Source organism: Bufo gargarizans, chromosome 10, assembly GCF_014858855.1.
Source record: "Bufo gargarizans isolate SCDJY-AF-19 chromosome 10, ASM1485885v1, whole genome shotgun sequence".
Lineage (NCBI taxonomy): Eukaryota > Metazoa > Chordata > Amphibia > Anura > Bufonidae > Bufo > Bufo gargarizans.
In genome coordinates this window covers 77,158,034-77,177,714 of record NC_058089.1, presented here as the reverse complement: position 1 = coordinate 77,177,714, position 19,681 = coordinate 77,158,034, and positions in this window count along the sequence as shown.

Genomic DNA, 19,681 nt, shown 5'->3' with positions numbered 1-19,681 from the left:
TCTCCTTCGTTTGACATGTGCTGGCGGCCATCTTGGTTTCTGGGTTTCTTGTAGCCTCCCACCCTGCGGCTTCTCCTTCCCACTGGCAGGAGCTGGATGCCTAGCTCATATATATAGGAGGTCTGTGGCTTCAGTTCCTTGCTTGGTCCTCCTGTGTTCACATGCTTCTAAGACTGCTGCTGCTTCTGGTTCCTGATCCTGGCCTCGTCTGACTACCCCGTTGGTTCCTGATCCTGGCTTCGTCTGACTACCCCGTTGGTTCCTGATCCTGGCTTCGTCTGACTACCCTGCTGGTTCCTGATCCAGGCTTCGTCTGACTACCCTTCTGGTTCCTGACCTCTGTCTACGCAAGACCCTGCTTCGGTTTAGCCATCCGTTTGGACTTTTGCTTACGGCTTGCTTTTCAATAAAGCCTTCTTATTTTCCACTTATCTCTTGTTGTACGTCTGGTTCATGGTTCCATGACATTAGGACCAAGCCATGAATTCTGACGGTACAGGGCCATTCTCGCTACCTACGCTGGTTGCCAGACTTGATCAGCAGGATCACCTGTTGGGTCGGTTCGCTGTGGCGTTGCAAACCCTGCTTGAACGCACGGCTCATTTCGCTTCCGTTGCCGATGGGTCGGTTGTCGCTCCTGGGCCCGTTCCTACTGCCGCTCCGGTTGTTGCGCCAGAGTCTACCCCGACACCTGTTGCTGCGCCTGCGGTGTCTCGGGGTATGACCGGTTCTGCCCCCCTTCCACAGCGCTTTGGGGGAGAGCCAACTCAGTGCCGAGGTTTCCTTAACCAGGTGGGCATTTATTTCGAGTTGCTGCCACATGCCTTTCCTACTGAGAGATCAAAGGTGGGCTTCTTGATCTCGCTGCTCTCGGACAAGGCCTTGGCCTGGGCCAGCCCTTTATGGGAGAACAACAATCCGGTGGTTGCCGAGTTTTCCGGTTTTGTTGCTTCTCTTCGGAAGGTATTCGATGTGCCGGCTCGTGCTGCCTCTGCTGCGAAGCTCCTTATGTCCATCAGACAGGGTTCACGATCCGTAGCTGAATACGCCATTGCGTTTCGTACCCTGGCAGCAGAGGTGGGCTGGAATAATGAGGCTCTGGTCGCTGCTTTCTCTCATGGTCTTTCGGATGCCTTGAAGGATGAGGTTGCAGCTAAGGACCTACCAGTGGAGCTCGAGTCTCTTATTTCTTTCCTGATTTTGATTGACACCAGACTCAGGGAGAGACCTTCCTTTAAGGAGAGCCTGCGGAGGTCTTCTAACAGATTGGCGCCTACGTTTGCTGTCCCACCCGTGCCTCCCTCTCCTCCCACGCCTCCTGGGGATGACTTGTCTGGGGGTGAACCCATGCAGCTGGGGTTTGCTCGCCTGTCCGAGGGGGAGAGGGTACTCCGGAGACGCGAGGGCCGATGCATGTACTGTGGTCTCGGTGGGCATTTTCGGTTGGCATGTCCGAACCGTCCGGGAAACGCTCGCACCTGAGATCCTGTCGGGGGCAGATCTTGGGTGGAGTCTCCTCGTCCCCGGTTTCCCGTGTTGACAAACCACTGATCACTGTTGTCCTCTCCTGGGTCGGGGGCTCGGTGACGACCCAGGCGTTGGTGGACTCTGGTGCTGGTGGTTTGTTCATTGATAGTGTGTTCGCTGCCGCCAATTCCATTCCTCTGCAGCCTCGAGGTTCCCCACTGGCTCTTGAGGCGATAGACGGCAGACCCCTTCTGCCGCCACACGTGACTCATGAGACCCTTCCAGTGGGGATAGCCATTGGTGCCGTTCACAGAGAGTCGGTCTGTTTCCAGGTGATTTCGTCTCCACACTACTCGGTGGTCTTGGGGTACCCCTGGCTCCAGAAGCATAATCCGACTTTCGATTGGAGATCGGCCGAGATCCTCTCGTGGTCACCGCAGTGTGGGGCTAGTTGCATCCATGGGCCTGTCAAGTTGCTGTGTACTTCCTCGGACTCTCTGTTGCCTCCTGAATACGAAGAGTACCGGGATGTATTCGATAAGGTGCGCGCGGTTGCCCTACCTCCGCACCGCCCATACGATTGTGCCATAGAGTTACAATCTGGTGCCGTTCCTCCTCGTGGCAAAGTCTATCCACTGTCGGTAGCGGAGAATGAGGCCATGGAGGAGTACGTGAGGGAGGCGCTTTCACGCGGACACATTCGCAAATCCTCGTCCCCGGCAGGGGCTGGATTTTTCTTTGTGAAAAAGAAGGGCGGTGAGTTGAGGCCTTGCATCGATTACAGGGGTCTCAATCGCATCACGATCAAGAACGCTTACCCGATACCCTTGATTTCCGAGCTGTTCGATCGCCTCAAAGGGGCCACGGTCTTTACCAAACTCGACCTGAGGGCGGCATATAACCTGGTAAGGATCAAGGCGGGCGATGAGTGGAAGACCGCGTTTAACACCAGGACCGGTCATTATGAATCCTTGGTTATGCCCTTTGGGTTGTGCAATGCGCCCGCAGTCTTCCAGGAATTCATCAACGATGTTTTCCGTGACCTGTTGCAGCAGTGTGTGGTGGTCTATTTGGATGACATCTTGGTATATTCTGAATCCATGGAGGCCCACATTATGGATGTCAGACGAGTGTTGCAACGGTTACGAGAGAACAGGCTGTTCGGTAAGCTTGAGAAATGCGAATTTCACCGATCCCAGTTAACCTTCTTAGGTTACATCATTTCCGCTGAGGGGTTCTCCATGGATCCTGAGAAGGTTTCGGCTGTCTTACAGTGGCCCCAGCCCAGTGGTCTCCGTGCCCTGCAGCGCTTTTTGGGCTTCGCCAATTATTATCGGAAGTTCATCAGGGACTTTTCTATGCTAGCCAAGCCGCTCACGGATCTGACCAGGAAGGGCAGTAATTTCCAGGTCTGGCCGCTCGAGGCCATCCGAGCGTTTGAGGCTCTAAAGTCCGCCTTTGTGTCGGCTCCGATTCTGTCGCATCCCAACCCTGGGTTGCCCTTTGTCCTCGAGGTGGGCGCGTCTGAGACGGGAGTAGGCGCCCTCCTGTCTCAGCGTAGAACACCAGAGGGGCCTCTGCTTCCTTGTGGGTTTTACTCCCGGAAACTGTCTTCCGCGGAGTGCAACTATCAGATTGGTGACAGGGAGTTATTGGCCATCGTGCAGGCCCTTAAAGAATGGAGGCACTTGCTCGAGGGTTCGGTGGTTCCGGTTCTCATCCTGACGGACCACAAGAATCTGACCTACCTCTCTGAGGCCAAGAGATTGACACCACGTCAGGCCAGATGGGCTCTGTTCTTGTCACGTTTTAATTACGTGGTCTCCTACCTACCCGGTTCCAAGAACATCAGAGCGGATGCCTTATCACGGCAGTACTCCGAGCTGTCCGGGGAGGAGTCGATTCCGACTTCGGTCATACCTCCGAATCAGATCCTGGCCGCCATTCGCACCAGCCTGACCTCTCCCCTGGGTGAGCAGATTTTGGGGGCTCAATCTGGTGCTCCCTCTGGGAGACCCAACGGCAGGTGTTTTGTGCCTGAGGAGTTGCGCATTCGGTTGTTGCGAACCTACCATAACTCCAAGGCCGCGGGGCATCCTGGAAAGAATCAGCTGTCCTGGGCTGTTTCACGTCTGTTCTGGTGGCCTTCTCTACGTTCCGACATCGCCGCATATGTAGCGGCATGCTCCGTTTGTGCCCAGAGTAAGTCCCCTCGGCACCTTCCGTTGGGCCTTTTGCAACCCATAGCCACCGGGGAGCGCCCATGGTCACACCTGGGGATGGATTTCATTGTGGACCTCCCTGCATCCCGAGGCCATACGGTCATTCTCATGATTGTGGATCGGTTTTCCAAAATGTGCCACTGTGTTCCTCTCAAGAAGTTACCCTCTGCACAAGAGTTGGCCACGATTTTCGCCAGGGAGGTCTTCCGGTTGCACGGTTTGCCCAAGGAGATTGTGTCGGATCGGGGGAGTCAGTTTGTGTCCAGGTTCTGGCGCGCCTTTTGCTCCCAGTTGGGGATTCATCTCTCTTTCTCCTCGGCCTACCACCCTCAGTCCAATGGGGCCGCAGAACGATCCAATCAGGCCTTGGAGCAATTCCTTCGTTGCTATGTCTCCGATCACCAAGACAATTGGGTTGACCTCCTGCCTTGGGCTGAGTTTGCCAGGAACACGGCAGTGAACTCTTCCTCTGGGACGTCTCCCTTCATGGCCAATTATGGGTTCCAACCTGCCGTGTTACCGGAGGTATTCTCTCCCCAGGATATTCCGGCTGTGGAGGATCACCTTTCCGTCCTACGTGCTTCTTGGGTACAGATCCAGAGGTCCCTTGAGGTCTCTGCGCAGCGCCAGAGACTCCAGGCTGATCGCAGACGAGCGCCCACTCCTTCCTACCAGGTCGGAGACCGTGTATGGTTGTCCACCCGCAACCTCAACCTTCGAGTGCCCACTCCCAAGCTGGCGCCTCGCTTTGTTGGTCCCTTCCGAGTGCTTCGCAGGGTAAACCCGGTAGCCTATGCCCTTGCGCTTCCTCCTGGCATGCGGATCTCCAACGTGTTTCATGTCTCCCTGTTGAAGCCATTGGTGTGTAATCGTTTCACTTCCTCGGTTCCTCGGCCCCGTCCGGTCCAAGTGGGCAATCGTGAGGAATATGAGGTGAGCAATATCCTGGACTCACGCCTGGTCCGCGGTCGGTTGCAGTTTTTGGTCCATTGGCGTGGTTATGGTCCAGAGGAGCGTTCCTGGGTTCCCTCCGCAGATGTCCATGCTCCTGCTTTGCTCCAAGCCTTCCACGCACGCTTCCCTCAGAAACCGTTCCTTACTCCGCGGAGGAGGGGCCCTTGAGGGGGAGGTACTGTCATGGTCTTACCTTCTTACTGTTCTCCTTCGTTTGACATGTGCTGGCGGCCATCTTGGTTTCTGGGTTTCTTGTAGCCTCCCACCCTGCGGCTTCTCCTTCCCACTGGGAGGAGCTGGATGCCTAGCTCATATATATAGGAGGTCTGTGGCTTCAGTTCCTTGCTTGGTCCTCCTGTGTTCACATGCTTCTAAGACTGCTGCTGCTTCTGGTTCCTGATCCTGGCCTCGTCTGACTACCCCGTTGGTTCCTGATCCTGGCTTCGTCTGACTACCCCGTTGGTTCCTGATCCTGGCTTCGTCTGACTACCCTGCTGGTTCCTGATCCAGGCTTCGTCTGACTACCCTTCTGGTTCCTGACCTCTGTCTACGCAAGACCCTGCTTCGGTTTAGCCATCCGTTTGGACTTTTGCTTACGGCTTGCTTTTCAATAAAGCCTTCTTATTTTCCACTTATCTCTTGTTGTACGTCTGGTTCATGGTTCCATGACAGACACAGACAAAAATTTTTGAATTTCACCCGACAATGTATTTTCCTGCTCCACCATGTTGCTGAAATGCTGCCTCCTGCTAAGACGTTCCATATCAGCTGGTGGTGCTGGTTGTTGTGGCGTGCTGACAAAACTTTTCCACATTTCGGCCATGCTAACCCTGCCTTCTGAGGTGCTGGCGGTGCCCCAGCTGCGTTTGTGACTTCTTCCTCCTCTGCCTTTGCCTTGTGCTTCCACTGTGCCCCCGCTTTCAGGTGGGAATGCCACTAACAGCGCGTCTACCAGCGTGCGCTTTTACTTGCGCATCTTAGGGCTCCAGTGACGGAATTAAGGATGGTACGTTGTCCTTGTAACAGGGATCCAGCAGCGTGGCCACCCAGTAATCAGCTCAAGTTAGAATGTGGCCAAATCGGTGGTCGTTGCAGAGACACTGCAGCATGTAATCGCTCATGTGTGCCAGGCTGCCCAGAGGCAATAAAAAGCTATCCTCTGTGGGAGGTGTATCGTCTGTGTCCTCTGTATCCCCCCAGCCATGCATCAGTGATGGCCATTAGCTGGTTTGGGTGCCACCCTGCTGTGAACACGGTTCCTCCTCCTCCATCTCCTCATCCTCCACCTCGTCATCCTCCAGAACTGTGTCCCTGCTGGACATTTGTGTACCTGGCGTTTGTGGGTGCAGGAACCCACCCTTGGAGCCACTTGTGAATGACTGGCCTGAAACCCTTGGATCCCTCTATCACCTCCTCCTCCTGTGCCACATCCTCTTCCATCATCGCCCGAAGTGTTTTTTCAAGGAGGATTAGAAGTGGGATAGTAATGCTGAGAACGGCGTCATCGGCACTGGCCATGTTGGTAAAGTACTCGAAACAGCGCAACAAGGCACACAGGTCTCGCATGGAGGCCCACTCATTGGTGGTGAAGTGGTGCTGTTCCGCGGAGCGACTCACCCGTACGTGCTTCAGCTGAAACTCCACTATCGCCTGCTGCTGCTTGCACAGTCTGGCCAGCATGTGCAAGGTGGAGTTCCAACTTGTAGGCACGTCGCATATGAGGTGGTGAGCAAGAAGGCCGAAGTTACGCTGCAGCGATGACAGGTGAGCAGCAGCAGGATAAGAATGCCGAAAGTGCGCACAGATGGCCCGCACTTTATGCAGCAGCTTTGACATATCGGGGTAATTTTTAAGGAACCTCTGCACCCCCAATTTCTGCACATGCACCAGGCAAGGCATGTGCATCAAACCGGCTAGTCCCCCACTTGGTTGTGCAAGGAAGGGATGGCTCGCCTGGAAAAGTAGTGGCGGCTGTGCACGATGTACTGTGGGACAGCCATAGCCATAAGGCTTTTAAAACTCTCCGTCTCCACCAGACGGAATGACAGCATTTCAAAGGCCAGGAATTTTAAAATGCTGGCATTCAGGGCCAGGAATCGCGGGTGGGTAGGGGGGTACTTCCTCTTTCGCTCCAATGTTTGGGAGATAGACAGCTGAACGCTTCCATGGGACATTGTGCAGATGCTTGGTGACGCAGGTGCTGGCGTTGCTGGCAGATCCTCTATTTGTGGGATGGCAGGTGGCACTGTTACTCCAGAGGGGAATGAAGAGGCAGAGACTGCAGCAGAAGAGGAAGCAGGAGGAGCCATAGACCTTTCTTGGTTTTTGAGGTGACTACTCCACTGCAGCTCGTGCTTTGCACTTAGATGCCTGGTCATGCAGGTTTTGCTTAGGTTGAGAATGTTTATGCCTCGCTTCAGGCTCTGATTGCACAGAGTGCAAACCACTCGTGTCTTGTTGTCAGCATATTTTCTGAAGAACTGCCATGCCAGGGATCTCCTTGGGACTGACTTTGGTGTGCTCAGTCCCTTGGTGCGCTGGGCAGTAGCAGGCATACTGTCTAGGGGACAGCCGCTATGCTTTTTCACCCTGCTCCCTCTTCTGCTGTGCTCGTGGCTCTGTGCGACCACCGTCTCTTCCTCCAAACTAGACAGGTCACTCGCATTGTGAGATTGTGGAACAGCTCTGCCTGTATAATGTTTATGTCAAAATTTTATTGGAACTGTTATTTGGCATTCCGGGCGATAGAGGCCACTGTTTTGCAGCTACAGCCAGCACACTCTGGGATTTACATATGCAAAGCAGATGATGACTCATGCAGGCTGCTTCTGAAAAACCAGGAAGTCTGAGCTGATCTGACATGGTGGAAGGATGGTGCTGTGATAGACTGAACCCAATTCCATCTTGGCTTGCTGATGTCCGGCAGTGAATGGACACTCAGAGGAAGGAGAGTAGCTGTTGTCCACTTACTGGATCCCGGTCTTTAAAAGAGAGGTTGTCCTAGAAAGACCATTTCCAGTGTGTGGACAAGAAGCCTTATTATCAAGCAAGGCCGCACGGTTGCTGAGAGTTTGGTGACCATCCCGGTTAAGCAGCATCCTCGGGCCCAGAATGGACGCAGGTCAGTACACCTGGTTACTGATTATATAATACTGTGTGGTGCCTGGAGTAACAGAGACTAGCTTAGGCCTTGTATTAGTTAGATAGCTAGGGTTATATTTACAGGCCTTACTGTACTGGACTGCAGCGCAGTAATTGACTTGCAGGCTCTGCTGCATCTGCCACCAGTTTGGTGTGTCCTCTGTAGCGGCACAGCACGACTTTCAGGCTCTGCTGTGTGCGCCAACGGGCTAGGCCTGTCCCTCTAACAGGGACGGTGACTGTGAGCCTGGGGTATTACTTATTATGTTTATACTTGTGTTATTATTATTGTCAAAGTAAAGTTTCTGTTCTTGCATATAAAGCTGGTGTCAATGTCTCTTTCCTTGTCTGTGACTTCGCTGTATCCTGGGTTAGCCCACCACGGTACACAGCTTACAGCATTACCTTGATTTCATGTGGAGTCGAAGATCTCATTGTCCTCCACATCATCTTCCACCCAATCTTCACCCCTGCCCTCCTTGTCAGTCTGCACACTGCAGAAAGGCACAGCAGTTGGCATCTGTGTTTCGTCATCATCTGAGACGTGCTGCGGTGGTCCTCTTATGTACTCATCCTGAAGCATAAGTGGTTGGTCATCGGTGCAGGGCTATGTGGATGGCCCTGGGAAACCCTGCTAGCAGAGTCATCAAAAAGCAGAAGAGACTGCTGCATGACTTGGGGCTCAGACTGCTTGGCTGATTTGCAAGGGGGTGAGGTGAAAGACTGATGGCCATGGGCTGCAGGTGCCAACTCTGATCTTTCAGCAAGGGACTGGGAGGCTGGGAGGGAGACAATGTGAAGGAACTGGAGGCACTGTCAGCAACCCAATCTACTATCGCCTATACTTGTTCTGACTTCACCATTCGTAGAGCTGCATTCGGCCCTACCAAAAACACTGAAGGTTCTGTCGCCTACTTGCACCTGAGGAAGGTGCTTCAATTGTGCATGTAGCTGGCACAAATCGACTACGTCCTCTCCCTGCAACAGGTGCTCCACCAGCAGCACCACAACCGGTGCCACATTCCTTATTTGACGCTCTCCTCATTCTTTGCGTTCACCCACCAAACTAAAAGATGGTTTATGTCACAAATGCAACAATGGCCACAAATGTATTATCTTGCCCAAAATGGGTGGGTTTTTTTAAAACCAGAATATAACAGCAGTATCTAACACTTGTATTGGACTGCCAGAAATGCAGCAACGGCCACAAATGTATTATCTTGCCCAAGATGGGTGTTTTATTTAAACCCAGAATATAATTGCAGTATTTAAAGCTTGCATTTCACTGTCAGAAATGCAGCAAAGACCCCAGATGTAGGGTCTTGCAAAAAATGGGTGTTTTTTTAAACAAGAATATAATTGCAGTACTTAAAGCTTGTATTTCACTGTGACAGATGCAGCAAAGACCCCAGATGTAGGATCTTGCAAAAAATAGTTTTTTTTTTAAACCCAGAGTATAGTTGCAGCATTTAAAGCTTGTATTTCAGTGTGACAAATGCAGCAAAGGCCCCAGATGTAGGGTCTTGCAAAAAATGGGTGTTTTTTTTAGTTTAGTTTGTAAAATATTTTATTGTACATAAAATCAAGAATGTCTTCATCTCCGATATATGCGTTACATCAAAATGTGTTCACACACAGTGCGACACAGAGTCAGACATTTACATAGACAATTTGCAGTTGTTTTATACATCAGTGAAAAACAATAACAACAACATGCAACAGATTATGACTTATACTGTTCTGCATGGCATACCCACAAGTGAACTCTACTTAGGACCCAGCTCAAAATGATGAGCTAACTTACGGCAAATATCGGATACAGCCACTGTGGCTGACCTTCTCCTAACAAGGAAAACCCCGGAACTTCCTTCAAGGCCCCCACACTTTTTCGAACAGAGGGGTGTTGTTGATCTCCCAGTGCGCTATTTGTTCCATCCGGAATACCTGATCGCAGCGAGCTAGCCATTGGGGGATATCGGGCAGTGTTCTCGACTTCCAATTTGAGGCTATGAGGAGTCTAGCTACCGCCAATAGATGTTGATGTAAGCGGTTGGTATGGGGAGATAGGCAACTAGGTGGTTTTAGACCTATAAGGCAGAATTGTGGCAGAATAGGTAGAGGTCTACCCTGCAACCTTGAAATTATATCCCCCACTTTCATCCAGAAGGGCTTAATCAGATGGCAGCTCCACCAAATGTGTATGAATGTACCTTCAGTATCTAAACATCGCCAACACTTCGAGGATGAGGAAGGGAAGATCCTATGGAGCCTTGTCGGGGTGTAATACCATCTGGTAACCAACTTATAGTAATTCTCCTGCAGGCGTACACATCTGGATATTTTGCTGGTTTGTGATAGAGTTGTTTTAATTTCGTCAGGGGTGAACTTAACCTCTAAATCCTTCTCCCAGTTCCTAATGAAAGTGGGCGTGGTATTTTGAGGGGTTACAAGAAGGGAGGCGTAGATTTTAGATATTTTCTTAGCGGGTTCATTCCTCCCCAATACCATCTGCTCGAATTGAGTGGGGGTATTTTGACCCTGCATCGAACGCCCTGCAATAGTTTTTAATACATGAGCATATTGAAAGTGAGTTAAATTCCCTAATTGGGGCAGTTCTAGAGCAGCATCCTCTTCCTCACGATGAGAGCAAAATAAATCAAGCATCGGGGTGGCATTATTTCTAGGTCCAGTGCCTAAAGTGGACCTAAACTCGGGGGAGGAGTCCCACAGAACATCTCTAACTCTAACGCGCGACAATGGGTGTTCGCTTGTTCCGGAGCCGCGATTGTAAATGCGCATACAATCGCGCATACATAGCGCTCCATCCCGTACGCTCAGGTGTGAACGCAGCGTTACAGCAGCAGCATCCTCTCTTACACTGGTAACAGCAGAGTGACGTGCAGCGCTACGTGACTCCAGCTTATATAGAGCCTGGGTCACATGCTGCACTAGCCGATAGTAGGCATAGCTGTGATGGCTTCTAAGGGCACACGAGTTAAACGCTTGTTGATTGGCTGCTCTGCAGCCTTTCAAAAAGAGCCATTAACTCGCCGAACACCGAACTCGAACCCAAACTTTTACAGAAATGTTCGTGTTTGGGTCCGGGGTCCAGAAATTCTAAAGTTAAATACGAACCCAAACTTTACAGTTCGGGTTCACTCAACCCTAATCATCACCAATTACCCCTAATTGAGAATGTGACCAACTGCATCCAAATGACCTCGGCTGTCACCAGCGGTAACTGACTGCAGTTATCACAGACTACAATAGCCATTAGCCATGTTCAGTCATAATATATTGCAATTAAGAATTACAGCAACCTTCGCCTACCATGTTCAACCATCACCAACTGTGACCAAGGGTAACCAAACATAGCTGATAGTTCCAGCCATCAATAGCTGACTGCAGGCTTACACAATCACAGTTCATCACAGTCAGATTGTCTTGGGAGCATTTGCAGTTTTCTCCCATTCGCAGAAATCTGCCGTAATCACAAAGGATGAACAAAGGTGTAATTGAGAGGACACATTATGTCGGTCATATTCCAAGGCTATTGTATGATTTGCCCATTATGTGGCCTCCACACAGCACTATAATCAGGCTCAGCCTGTGTTATTTCTGTTATCACTCACTTCTAACAGGTTATGTGTAAATATGGTTTGTACTGACATCTAGTGACCAATGTGCAAACTGCAGTCATGATTATTTTTATGTTCATATCATGAGATTATAGAAAAAAGACATGCAGTATAAAGTCCCATCATTTGCTCATTAGCACCCTGCAACAAACTCACTCTTTTAGATAGCAATAGACACAGTCTGAAAATATGGTAGCTTGAATATAGTGTATGGTAGTGACTAGAGGTGAGCGAATTTCATATTTTGAAATTCGCTTTCGCTTCGGGTGGTGGTAAAAGGTGAATTGCGTTATGGATTCTGTTACCACGGACTATAATGCAATTCTATGACAGAATGCATAACGGAATGCCTTTAGAGGCATTCTGTTATACATTCCATCACAATAGAAGTCTATGGGCTGCATAACGGTTCTGTTCAGTCTGCATTATGCAGGAGAGGACTCCTGCATAATGGAGACCAGACGGATCCGTTATGCAGCCCATAGACTTCTATTATGATGGAATTAATAATGGAATACCTCTAAAGGCATTCCGTTATGCATTCCGTTATAGAATTGCGTTTTTGTCCGTGGTAACGGAATCCATAACGCAATTCACCTTTTACTACCACCCGAAGCGAAAACGAATTTCATAACATGAAATTTGCTCATCTCTAGTAGTAACAATCTTTGCTGCTATAAAACGACTGGCAGAAGTGGCATGCAACAAAATAAATTTAATATTGTTTTTTTTTATTGAACACATCTGTTATTACATTCAAAAGAATACAGTTTTAAAAGTGCAGTCCTGAATGCATATAATAGCCTTTCACTGTGTCTCATATTACCTCGTTGGATGCGGTCACAGCAGCTGCAGAGAGCGTCAGAATTTGACCCCTTTGTTCTTCCTCTTGAGGGTTTTCTGCATGGTACATAATCACCACCCCGGCCATACAACAAATCACAGCAACAACCTGTAGGATGCATTGTATAACTAATGTGCAGGTAAGCAAGCAAAGGCAGGGAAGATGCAAAGCTTCAAGCTAAGGCCTTGTTCACATTTCTATGTCCGTGATAACAAAGTATTTGGTCCGTGAGTCTGTTTTTTGCCCTGCATGTGTCATCCATATTCCATGGACACTACTAGGCTGAAAATTGGTTTCCAGAGCATCTCCTATCAATGGATATGTGTGTTATCCATAAAGATAAAGAACACACAGAACACATCCATAATTCACTGAAGTGTGAACGAGGCCTCATGCAGTGGTACTTCAAGTTACTGAATGAATTAAAATAACATAATAACTAATACAGATAGCAGGTTATAACATATAAAAGTCAAAAAGAGCTTTTGGAAGTTATATATCACTTTCTATGTAGAGGACAACACAAAATAAAATAAAACCACTTTAACCTGTTGCCCAAAGGAACAGATCATCCTGGCACACGTAGAGAACAGAACATGTAATACTGCACGGTACTTTAAGGCTGGTGCAATACCTAGACTTTTTGTAGCACTTTTCAGTTAAACTATTGACTGTACGTCCATAGCAGTAAACTGAGTTAGATGTAATCTTGTGCACTGCAGCTGCCACACAATAGCTAAAGTTACTCAAAAGTACTACAAAAAGTCTAGGTGTTGCTGTAGCCTAAAGAGACACTGCTAGACAGCCAAGTCAATCACTTCATGCACTTTAGTGAGGGTTCATTCACATCACCGTTTAGCTTTCCGTTCTTCTAATCTGTCAGAAGAAAGGGAAAAAAACAGATCCTGTTACATCAGTTGTCATCCGTTTGAGCCATTTCCGCCAGAGATCTGTTTTACAGACGAGGAAAAAAAGTCCTGTATTCAGTACTTTTCGTTTCCAAAAATGGATCTCAGACGGAAATGGCTCAAAAGGATGACAACTGATGAAACAGGATCCGTTTATTTTTTACAGGATTCAGTTTTTTTTCTCTCTCTCTCTTCTTCTGATGGATCAGAAGAACGGAAAGCTAAATGGTGATGTGAATGCACACTAATACAGCTGGTTTAAAGTGAAATGCTTATGCTGATAAGCTAGATCTTACGTGCTTCAGTAAGGCACTATCTTTGAAACTGTACAATGCATTCATTCGGACCCTTTCAGGTTTTTCACATTTTGTTATGTTATGGACCTAAGTTAAAATAAAACTAAGTCAATACCCCATAATGACAAAGTGAAAACACAATTTTAGAAATGTTTGCAAATGTATTAATAAGAAAAACTAAAATTTCAAATGGACAAAAGTACTCAGACCCTTTGCTGTGATTTTTGCTCTGAGGGCCTCCCATTTCTCCTGATTATCTTTGAGATTTTTCTACACCTTGACTGGAGTTCACCTGTGGTAAATTAAATGGTCTGGACATTATTTTTGAAAAACACAACCCTGCTTATATAAGGTCTCACAGCTGACAATGCATATCAGAGCAAAACCATAAGTAGCAAAAAACCTGTCTGTAGAGCTCAGAGACAGGATTGTATGGAGGCACAGATATGGAGAAGGGTAAAAAAAAAAATCTGCTGCACTTAAAGTTCACAGCTGCACAGTGGCCTCCATAATTCTCAAGTGAAAGAAGTTTGCAACAACCAGGACTCTTCCTAGAGCTGTCCGCCCCACCCAACTAAGTAATCAGATGAGAAATGCCTTGTTGAGAGGTGACTCAAGAATTCAATGGTCATGCTGGCTGTGCTCCAGAGATCCTATGTGCAGATGGGAAAAACTTCTAGAAGGTCAACCATCACTGCAACACTCCATCGAACTTGGGTTTATGGCCAGAAAGAAGCCTCTCCTCAGTAAAATGCACATGAAAACCCACCTGGAGTTTGCATATCATCTAAAGGACTCTCAGACTGTGATAAAGAAGGTTGTCTGGTCAAATGAAACCAAGATTGAACTTTGTGGTTTTTGTTCTAAGCACTGCTCATGGCCTGCCTAATACCACCAATACAGTGAAGCATTGTGGAGGCAGCATCATACTGTGGGGTGTTTTTAAGTAGCTGGGACAGAGAGACTGGTCAGAGTTGAGGGAAAGCTGAATGGAACAAAGTACAAAGATATCCTTAAAGAAAACTGCTGCTCTGGAACTCGGTTGAAGGTTTACCTTGAAACAAGACCATGACCCTAAGCACACAGCCAAGACAATACATGAGTGGCTTAGGGACAACTTTGTGAGTCTCCCAGCTAGGGCCCAGACTTTCACCCAAATGAACATCTCTGGAGAGATCTGAAAATGGCTGTCCACTGATGGTCCCCATCTGTAACACCCCAGAGTTGTGTTACAACACTCTTCTACCTCGCTACAATCTGTTGAGAGCTTTACCTTGTCATCTGATATGATTTTACATTATGTCTTCACAACTGTGCATTATAAACCATGTTAAATGTATATTGCTGTAATTTCCATGTTCACCAGCAGGTGGCAGCAATGTAAGGGTAAGGACTGTGAGCAGAGTGGGCTGTGTCCACATTGTGCAGCATGGGAAGAGAATGGGAAGTTAGAGGTAGTGTAGCCCACCCCCTGCTAGGGATAGGGTGTGCGTGTTAGGAGCTCCCTGAGCTAGAGAAGAAAGCCAGGATCTTGTCTCGGCTCAGACATTGATCATTATTCCCAGCCTGAGCCCTGCAGCCTCAGCTGGATGAAGCAAGCAGACAAACTCCAGTTTCAGGAAGAAACCATACCCTCAGAAAATAACTGTGAGTAAAGTCCAGAGACCCAGGAGAAGCCATATTCCTCCTCAGCTAGTCAGTCCCCATATAGCAGAAGATAGAAAGTGCAGAAGCCAAATTCCTGCCACAGTATAGAGCTACAAAGCAGACGTCCTTTCCTGCAAGCTCCAGGTTGATAGAGCAGAAGATAAATTCCTGCCAACCATTGCCAATACCTGCTGGGACCAAAGACTAAAGCTGTATCTTGCTTGGATGAAAGTTACAATCAGTAAAGACAAGTTTGAACTTTATCAAAGGTCTTGATCTCAATTACTGCTGCAAAATCCCTCTATTACTCCTACTAGCACTACACTCAATTTATTGCTAGTGAGCCAGGAGCCAGGAGTCCAGCCGTACCCAGGTAGGAGACACCGTTCACACCATTATCACCACTATACAGAGACATTTCACCACTCTGGCATTCCTAACCTGGGGCATGAGTTATAACATCTTGAAGGGCCCTGTGACAGTACCCTGCCCACACTGCAATTGGCATCACGCACAAAACTATAGACTAATATATCCATATCCTGACCCACTGCATAATTTGTCATCAGCGTACCCCGTTCCTGCTCAGTGCACATCCAACCTCACAGAGCTTGAGAGGATCGGCAGAAAATCCCCATATCCAGTTGTGTAAGTTTTGTGGCATCATACCCAAGAAGACTGGAGGCTGTAACTACTGTTGAAGCAAGATTCTATTTCTTCCTTTGTAATAAATTAGCAAACATTTCTAACATTCTGTTTTCACTTTGTCATTATGGGGTATCGGATGCAGATTGTTGAGTAAAAACTTTTCAGTTTCTCTATAAATAATTTTCAATTAACACACTGTATAAGCATCAAGATAACGTGTATTCTTAGTGAACATGTAAGGATGTGGGGCAAGGGACCTTAAATGCATTACTCTGCTATGTTGTCAATTGTATAATTAATGCAACATCACACTTTGATCAGTATATGGCAGCAAAGTATAAGATGATAAAAGTCTACAATGGAGCTGTCTATCAGAGGAATACTAATAACCTATTTAGTTTGCAGAGTTGGAAAATAGCTAATTTATGGGATGTTGTAGACCCTTACAACTGTGATAGCAAATTGAATATGCAGGTTTGACACAACACTTAGCAAGTGACTTATTAAATAACACTCTCCCTGTGTAAGGGGAGGAGGTTCCCCTAGAAGCAGGAAGTGAGCAGAAGGAGGTTGTGCTTGGTGCTGCTGAAAACCACAAGGGATCATCTCTTCTGAATCTGGAAGGAAATGGACCAGCTCACGGTGGGGACTGGCGACAGCACGAAGGGGAGGTTTGCAGCGACGATCCCCAGGAGTGTTGTGTCTGTAGGATCCAGTTCTGGAGTGGACCAGGAAATATGAAAAAGCACCAAGAACCTGCTCAAGGCACTGTAAGTGCCGCTTTGTCGTGTCACATTACACCACACTTTTGAAGTGGCAATTGGACATACCATAACGCTCTAAGTACAGTTACATTGCGGTGTAGGGGCTGCAAGCTAATGCATAGTGCTATGGGACTCATACGCTGACACCTTCCTAACACACTCAGCTTCTTGTTCGCTACATTGTTCAATAAACTCAACTGCTGGGAAATAATCGTTGTCTGTGTCTATGTGGCATTGTGTACCCTCTGTACCTGTGGGCCCAGCCCTCGGTCTTCTTTCATTTGGTGCTGCGAGCAGGGTACATTGATTGCCATGCAGAACCCAACCAGTTTCAAGGCGGTTCCAGCTATGGCCCACATCACCCCTCTTGCTGTGGGAGTAGCTCCAATCATGTGTTTGCCCGCAGGGGCAATCTTGAATCAGCTAGTGCAGTTTGATGGCCAAAATATGCTGTTAGAAGACTGGGCTGCACACCTTAAGAGCACCCTCAGATTGTACAACGTGGCTCCGGATTTACAATCGGATGTGGCACTGAATGCCTAATGCTATGTCCAGAAGAGGAAATAAATACACTAAAGGCTATATTCTCGATTCTGAAGCCTATTTAAGGAGAAATGACCAGTACTGGCAGCTTTAGGTCCAATTTCTTCACTCGCTTCCAGTATGTAGATGAAACTATTCCCCAGTTTGCAAACGCCCTCTAGGAGATCTGGTCACATGTACAGAAGAGAGAAACGTTCTTGGAAATTGAGATCAAATCCTCCGGGACCAGTTCATCCTTGGATTGCGTATCCCTCCTCTCCGCCAGGCTCTCAGGGAACGTATCCTGGTGGATGCTAAGTTGCAGTTTCAGAAGATACAAGCTGTGACCCGAGACAAAGAAGAGGTGTATGGGGCCTATATCGTAAGGATGCAGGAAGTAAAAAAAACTCCCTTTGATGAAGAGGATCTGCGAGAGGCAGTGAAGGCACTTAGTGCATCCCTGGGAGAAAGCCATAGGCAATTGGCATAGTTATATGCTCCATCGATGGCCCCAATTCAGTCTGATTACTATATCGAGAAATTCTAGAGGCTGGAGTGAGAGGCTCTCCCATGCACTGGGCTGGTCCATCAACACCTACAAATGCACAGAGTGATCTGGATAGACTGGAGGCTTGGGCAGATAAGTGGCAGATGAGGTTTAACACTGACAAATGTAAAGTTATGCACATGGGAAGGAATAATGCAAGTCACCCGTACATACTACATGGTAAAACACTTGGTAACACTGAGATGGAAAAGGATCTAGGAATTTTAATAAACAGCAAACTAAGCTGCAAAAAGCAGTGTCAGGCAGCTGCTGCCAAGGCCAATAAGATAATGGGTTGCATCAAAAGGGGCATAGATGCCCGTGATGAGAACATAGTCCTACCACTTTACAAATCATTAGTCAGACCACACATGGAGTACTGTGTACAGTTCTGGGCTCCAGTGAACAAGGAAGACATAGCAGAGCTGGAGAGGGTCAAGAGGAGGGCAACTAAAGTAATAACTGGAATGGGGCAACTACAGTACCCTGAAAGATTATCAAAATTAGGGTTATTCACTTTAGAAAAAAGACGACTGAGGGGAGATCTAATTACTATGTATAAATATATCAGGGGTCAGTACAGAGAGATCTATCCCATCATCTGTTTATCCCCAGGACTGTGACTGTGACGAGGGGACATCCTCTGCGTCTAGAGGAAAGAAGGTTTGTACACAAACATAGAAGAGGATTCTTTACGGTAAGAGCAGTGAGACTATGGAACTCTCTGCCTGAGGAGGTGGTGATGGTGAGTACAATAAAGGAATTCAAGAGGGGCCTGGATGTATTTCTGGAGCGTAATAATATTACAGGCTATAGCTACTAGTGATGAGCGGCAGGTGCCATATTCGATTTCGACGAAATTCGTTTTATATTCGTCGAAATCGAATATTCGTCATTATTCTTGTTATTGCGATTAATATGCGATTTAAATAATCGCGTATTGCGATTGTAACTTAAAGGCTACTCTCCTATTGAAATAGCAATGCGATTAATTCAAGTTATAATAATTGAATTTCAATTTTAACTTAAAGGCTACTCTCCTATTGAAATAGCAATGCGATTAATTCAAGTTATAATAATCGAATTTCGATTTTAACTTAGCACTGCTATATTCCATATTCGTTAATTCTAGCTTAATATGGAATATAGCAGTGCTAAGTTAAAATCGAAATTCGATTATTATAACTTGAATTAATCGAATTGCGATTTCAACTTGGACCTGGTTTACTATGGTTGGCTTGGTAGAATTAGCGAATATGACGAATATATTCGTTATATTCCACAAAACAAAGATAATGAAGTATTCTGCATCTTCGTTTTAGCTACCTATTCGTCAACTTCGCTAATTCTAGCAATCATATAGGAAAGTTTACTATAGAGACAGCTAAGTTTAATTCGCTATGCGATTATATGACTGCTTTAAAAAAAAAAAAAAAAGAATAATTATAATACCTGATAATTATTATAATTATTCTATTTATAAAAAAAAGCAAAGTAATAATCGCATAGCGAATTAAACTTAGCTGTCTCTATAGTAAACTTTCCTATATGATTGCTAGAATTAGCGAAGTTGATGAATAGGTAGCTAAAACGAAGATGCAGAATACATTCGTTATATTTGTTTTGTGGAATATGATGAACACATAATCGAAATTCGATTATTATAACTTGAATTAATCGCATTGCTATTTCAATAGGAGAGTAGCCTTTAAGTTAAAATCGAAATTCGATTAATATAACTTGAAATAATCGAATTGCGATTTCAATGTAATTCTCAAATCCGACAGTACATGCTAGTATATGGAGACGTTCCCATGGTGATGGGGACACTCCATGAGCACGGAAGTCGGCAGAAGCGGCAACGGGCACTGACTGGAGCAGCCAGGAAGCCAGGAATCCAGGTAAGAACAACTTTAGGGAAGTGGGAAAGAAAAAAATATAACAAAAAAAAATAGCTACTAGAGAGGGGTCGTTGATTCAGGGAGTTATTCTGATTGCCTGACTGGAGTCAGGAAGGAATTTTTTATTCCCCTAAAGTGAGGAAAATTGGCTTCTACCTCACAAGGTTTTTTTGCGTTCCTCT